The sequence below is a fragment of the Calliphora vicina genome, chromosome 3, assembly GCF_958450345.1.
Source record: "Calliphora vicina chromosome 3, idCalVici1.1, whole genome shotgun sequence".
In the NCBI taxonomy this organism is placed as follows: domain Eukaryota; kingdom Metazoa; phylum Arthropoda; class Insecta; order Diptera; family Calliphoridae; genus Calliphora; species Calliphora vicina.
The window spans coordinates 89,079,788-89,087,254 of NC_088782.1; positions in this window are offsets into that span (position 1 = coordinate 89,079,788).

Here is a 7,467-nt window from a genome sequence, read left to right on the forward strand (position 1 = left end):
AACGCTGTTTCTAAAAAACTGATTTCCGTATGTCTTCAGAATGACAATAAATAGTTTTTTAAGATCATATAGGTAGTACGTTTTAATGAATGAGTCTAAAATCTTTTATTAGGGTCAAGAAGGGCTTACATACTAAAGTACCTAGTTTAACCAAATGTTACAAATAATAATAAAAATAAACCACCATATAAATAACCTACCTGTCAACTTCTACCTCTCCACCCACTTCTTAAAGTCAAATGTCATAAAATAATAAATAAACTGGTACTTCGGAGAAGGGTCATAAAATATTTCCACTTGTTTCCAAAAATTTGTTTCTGGGGCACCTGATATTTTAACAATGACTAAAAAAGCCGCAAGATACAAAACTCAGACAAATTTTGGGGGTGGAAAATTAATAGCGGGCGGCCTCATATTGCACCCCTCCAGTGGCTATTATCGGTCAGTTGTTGTGGTTTTTATTTTTAAAGTTTTAGAAACACTTACACACAAATATGAAAAAAATCAATTTAAAAACATTTGTCTTGAGTTACATTTTGATAGATATCCCACTCGCATCCCACTAAGCGACCAAAAAGGTTTTAAAGGAAAAGACCTAAGCTTTCTTTTGAGAAAAAAAATTAATAAAAAAAGAGTCCATTTTGGAAAAAAAAAGTCAAAGAGGTTTTTGATTTTTCAAAAAAAAGTAAAAAATTGTATGTCTTGAGTTACAAAACATTTTTTTTATAGATATCCCACTCGAATCCCACTAAGCGACAAAAAGGGTGTTAAAGGAAAACACATAAGCTTTCTTCTGAGCAAAAAAAAAATTAAAAAATGGGTCCATTTTTTTAAAAAAAGTCAACAAAGTTTTTGATTTTGCAAAAAAATTCAAAAATTTTAAATCTTGAGTTACAAAATATTTTTTTTGATAGATATCCCACTCGCATCCCACTAAGCGACCATATAGGTCGCTTAGGAAAAGACCTAAGCTTTCTTAAAAAAATAAAAAGGGCCCATTTTGAAAAAAAAAGTCAAAAATATTTTTGATTTAAAAAAAAAAAAAATCAAAAATATTTTATTAAATTTTTTTAATTTTTTTTTTTTCGAAAGATTGCATAAATAGCTATCTAAACTATTTGGGACACATTTTGCTAAGAACAATAGGTAATAAGTTATATGGATAAAAAAAACACCTGTTTGGCCAAAATGTCAAATTTTGACCTCCTATAACTCAGAGAGTTCTTGACCGATCTTGTTGAAAAATGGTGTCTGAATTATTATCCAATAGAACTAACATTGGTGCAAATTTCATCGCGATCGGAAGACATCGATTTCAAAAGTTGGTTCACTTGACGTGAAATGCCCCATATGTATATTTAATTACAAAAAGTATTGAACCAATTACAATTTTTATTCTATTAAAATTTGAAATTAATAAAATGTTTTATTAAATAAAAAGTATCAATAATTTTTTCTGTGTAGTCGCAGTTTCGTTTCATTGGAAGTTAACAGGTGTCAAAAAATCTAAACCTGAAAGCATGTGCTGCAACTATATGATCCTCATCAATATTATATAAACTCCAATTATTTTTTTATAAACTAAAGCCATTCGAAATTATATAAGATCAGCTGTTAATTACAAAATGCAATAGCAACCAACAATTAGCGTTGTAAGCCAGTCTTGCCTTTATCAACCAGACAGATAAAATAAAAAGGCTAAACATAAACTGACTGTAACGAGATTTCTTTGTTCCATATTTTCTTGTTATATGAAATCCATAATTTCACTATGGGGCCAATGACAGGTTTTAAGGCTAAAAGTCATTTTTTCAAGTCAACCATTTAAAAAAATAATAATGGAATTTTATATTTAACACTTTGAAACACTCAAATATTAAAAAATTAAAGTCAGGTGGCTACTCATGACGACGTGCCGAGCTGTCAAAGTTTTGCTTTGCTACATTTTCTGACATTCAATCATAATGAAACAACAAAGGAATTTTAGTCGTCAATCAAAAGCTTTTAAGATTATAAAAATTTTGTAAAATGGAAAACACTTGTAAATGTATGTAAATTAAAATGTTATTAAAAATTTTCAAAAAAATTAGATTTGGTGAATAATTTTTTATGTCAACTTGTGTTGTCTTTTTGTGAAGTTTTTGATGTCGTCCATATATTCTTTGGAATAGAACTTTGTTTATCTGAGCGTATCCGTGAAACAATTTATATGTGGAGAAATGTAATAATGTCTACTATAATTTTTTTTAAAAAACCATCTGCCGCCGTTTATAAAACTTTATTTCCAGATATCGTATAACTTAAAAATTTGGATATTTATACCCTAAACATAGAGGGGAGGGTATATTGGGTTAGTGCTGATGTTTATAACGTGCAAAAATATTGTCCCAACACCCACCTAATTGTTTACCAATCTGCTCAGATCACTTTCTGAGTCGATTAAGCGATGTCCATCCGTCCGTCTGTCCTTCTGTCAATGTAAACCTTGTAATCAAACTACAGGTTGCAATTTTAAAGATAATTCGAAAAAATTTGGTACCAGCTTTTCAGCCTATTGAATTTGTTTAGAATCGGTCCATTATTTCTCTAGCCACCATACGGTTGCCCTATCTAAAAATAGTAAAGCTTTCATTAAAATCTTAGTTATATAGATATCCACCAAATTCATCACAAATAAGTTTTATATAAGCCGAAATCGCACCACCAAATTTTGTGACGATTGGTCATAGCTAACATATAAGGCCCACTTCCGAAAATCACTTTAACCAACATATATCTCTTAAAAATGTGGATATTATATTAAAATTCTATACAAATAAGTTATATAGATACAAAATTCATGTCACCAACTTTTATAACGATCGGTCAATAATAAGGCCCACTTCCAAAAATCATTTTAACGAGCATAGATTTCTTATAGACGTTCGTATTAAAATAAAATTCAACACAAATAAGTTTCATATACACAGAAAACATGCCACCTAATTTTAGGGCGATTTGTCCATAACTTGTGATAGATAGGCGGATCTTGTTAATTTCAAGATCCGCCTATCGCCATGGATATATTTCCTGTCACTAGAGGTGGGTGTGGCAGTAGGCGGATTGACTTGAAATGATTACTAAAGTCTTTGGTGAACATTTATATGACCTAACTGAAAGTCAGAAACTTATTATTTTCCAGCGATCTTCATCGGCAGTTGTACTTTAATCCTTATTATTATCATCTGTACGAAATTTGAAAGGTATAGCTGTTTCCTGTGATTTATTGCCTCAAAAACTGGTCGTTGGCCCCATCGCACAGTGGGGGATCTGAAAAAAAAAGTGGAAATAAATTTGTAACAAATAGCCCGATTTTAATAAAATTTCCCATGGCTATAGAGGAGGTGTCGATAAGTTTAAGTTTTGAATTTGGGCTTAAACAACCAAGGGGGGGGCCGAGCCATAATGCCCCAAAATGGGGCACCTGGGGTATATCAAAAATTAAAAATGATGCCAAATTTTTGTTTGCGATCCGATTTGAAAGATTTATATATATGTATATGGAATATACTAGACGAGATCTACAAAAATTATTTTATATTATTTTGCTTTTATAATATTTCCCGAAATGTTATCTTTCAGAAAAATATAAACACATTATTTATTTTTTTCTCATTTTCTGTATAATTTAAAATTAATGTAGGTACTTTTTTCGAAAAAAAATGGCGAAAAATCGACTTTTTTATTTTTTTTAAGTTTGAATGCACATAACTTTTGACTCAGTAGATATTTTTTAACAATTCGTTCTTAAAATTATTAATAAATTTGTTGTTAATTCAAAAAAAGATACTTCAAGAAAATCGGGAAAGAATTGGATCCGTTATTAGCAAAATGGCAGACCAAGGTAGGCAAAAAAAATAAAATTTTAGTTTTCAAATGCGAATCACTCGTAAACTATAAGAGATAATATATGGCTAAAGCAATGTTTTTTGTAGATCTCGTCTAGTACATTCCATATATATATAAATCTTTCAAATCGGATCGCAAACAAAAATTTGGCATCATTTTTAATTTTTGATATACCCGAGGTGTCCCACTTTGGGGCATTGTGGCTTTTGGAGTGTCATTATGTCCATGGACATTATGTCAATGGACACTATGACATGCCACCGATGCACAGTGGGGGATCTGAAAAAAAAGTGGAAATAAATCTGTAACTTCTAAACGAATTTCCCATAAAATTTCCCATGGCTATAGAGGAGTGAAAGTGTTATTTTACTTGATAAAAAAAGAAGGTTGATTGAAAAAAATAAAAAACTTCCACTCCAAAAAAAAATATTTTTAATCATTTATTTACAAGAAAGGCTTTATTATGGGAGCCGTGAAATAAGGCCATATGAAAATAAAGCCACATCAGTGTAAAATAGTTTGTTAAATTTACGTATATATTTATAAATATAATCATTTGCATGTTCCATGAAGGAGAAAGCCCCTGAGCGGCCACAGGCCGCCAATAAGAAAAACCTTTTTCTGCGAAACAGAATAGTTTTGCCATGCCACTGAGTGCAAAAAAACTTGTGAAATGAAGCAGAAAAACTTTATTAGCAAAGACAAGTTTTTTTGCACTCAGTAGCATGGCGAGCAACTATTCGGTATCGCAGAAAAAGGTTTTTCTTATTGACGGCCTGTGGCCGCTCTTAGGGGCTTTCTCCTCCATGGAACGCGGCAGGCGGCTTCGCTACATGAAGTTTTCTAATATAAACGTTACTAGGATCTTAATTTCTTCCAAAAATTTTATAAAAATTAGTTTTTCTAGAAAATATTTGGACATTATGACACTTTCAAAAGTGTCATAATATTCATAAGCAAAGTGACATAGTGTCCATGGACATTATGACACTACCGAAATGACATAATGTCCATGGACATAATGTCACTTTATGAGGTGTCATAATGTCCATGGATTTACTATTGTAATTTCATTCATTAAATTTAGTTTTTATTCCTTGTTTATACTATTGCATGTACCCAATCAGTGTTGGGTCATATGTCAAACCACAACAATATTGTGCTTATTTGGTCCAATCAAATACAACCCTGGTGTGATAATCATGTGAATGCTTGATAGGCATCATGCACCAATAACAAAGTTAAAAATAAATCTATATTTATTGTGTTCTAGTGCGGCAATTAAAGAATACAATTAGTGCCAATATTAATTTTTGTGAATGAAATATTCTTTTTGTGAGCCACACCCTGACCCACATACATATTTTAACATTTCTTTATTAATTTTTTATACGATAATTAAGGCCGACGCATTTTTCTTTTTTTAGTTAACAAATAATTTTTTCACAAATAGATTTTTTTTACATTTATGTAAACAAAACAAAATTAAACATCTAGCACAACAGCTGTTTCTCTGAGTTGCAGTAAACTAGAACAATCGTGTGACTGGAATGCGACAATTATTACCACTAAATCGCTTTGCGCCAATTTACGACAATCAAATTTATATAAAAACTCAACATAGTTAACTTTAACCTTCGCTTTACCAAAGGTTTTTTATGTACATGGTTTACCAATACCCACCCGGGTGACACTACACTTATATAAATATGTATATGCGACGAACGAAATTTAAAAAAATTGAAAAAACCTTATAACAAATTTAAAATGGTTCTATTATGTTCTATGTGGTCACCCGGGTGGGTATTGGTAAAGCGAAGGTTAATATAGACATAAATCACAAGACCAAATTTCATGGAGATCGGTCCATAATTGGTCATAGCTCCCAAATAAGGCCCACTTCCGAAAATCACTCAAAAATATAAATTATTGCAATTTTGAAAGAAAAATGTTTTTGTTCTTTTACTTAGTGTAGGGTATTATGTCGTCAAGCCCGACCATACTTTCTTACTTGTTATACCCTTCACCATGAGTGGCAAGGGTATATATAAGTTTGTCATTTCGTTTGTAATTTCCACATTTTTCATTTGCGACCCCATAAAGTATATATATTCTGGATCGTTATAGATAGCGGAATCGATATAGCCATGTCCGTCTGTCCGTCTGTGTGTTGAAATCAACTTTCCGAAGCCCCCAAATAACTTACATACACGATTCATACATCAATATCTCCGGCTCGGTCGCTATTTAAAATCGAGAAAATCGGTCCACAAATGGCTGAGATATAAACTATTTTTGACCTATATATGGATTACTAAGTCATTAATATAGACAATATGTATATCTAATGATAGATATTTCAAAGACCTTTGCAACGACGTATATAAGACCATAGTAAGTTGGACATACAATGGGTCAAAATCAGAAAAAAATATTTTAAAGCCGAATTTTTTTTTATCAAAAATTTTTTGTTTGTCATAAATTCTTTTTCCAAAAAATTAATTAAAGAAATTTAAAAAAAAAATTTTTAAAAATTTTTTTTAAAAAAAAATTAAAAAACAATTTGGAAAAAAAATTTTTAAAAAAATTTTAAAAAATTAAAAAAAATATTGATTTTGTTTAAATAAAAATATTTAAAAAAAAATATTTTTAAGTATAATTTGGTGAAGGGTATATAAGATTCGGCACAGCCGAATATAGCTCTCTTACTTGTTTTCTTTCACAACTTTGTTTTGATCGCAACATACTTCTTTTTTATATATTGTTTAGAGTTGTCAACCCGGTTTTCGAATTATTCGAAAAACAGGTTTTTTTTCCAATTTTCCGGTTTTTTTAAACCGGTTTTTACAAAAGGACGGTTTTCGAGTTATTCGACAAACCGGTTTTTTTGTCTCGAATTATTCGACAATATTTTTTAAAATTTATTTTAAGTTTTATGCGATTACTTTTAATAATTATCTATTTCCCTTTTTTAATTTTAAACAAATTTTAATACAAAAATGTTATATTTAAATAAACAAACCAATGTAAGCAAACTTTAACAGATAGAAGTCGGAAAACATATCGAGCAAAAAATAAAAATAATTCGCCTTGTTGTACCGTATGCAGTAACACTTTTTTATAGATTAATTAATTGGTCACAACTAGGGTATTCAATTAATCGGGTTTCTGGTTTAATCGGTTAATCGGGCAAATAATTAATCGGGGTTTGGATTTAATCGGTTAATAATCGGTTAATTTAAAATTATTCGATTAACCGAATAATTTGTATTTTAATTTTAAAATGAAAATACAACAACGAATTTTGTGTACAAAAACATAAAAAGCAAACAAAACATAACAATTCAACCAAAAATATGGTATTTGAGATACATTTTGTATACACATGTGATTTTTCATGATTTTAGTGAGAAACCATCTTTTAAAAAAAGAATATAATTTAAATATTCTTTTAAACGATTTTTTTTAGAATAAAACATTACTTGAAAAAAACTCTCGCTGATTGTAGATGTTGGTGAAATCGAAAGCATGATACATATATCCAATATATATAAAATCATTTGTTATACCATTGGAATC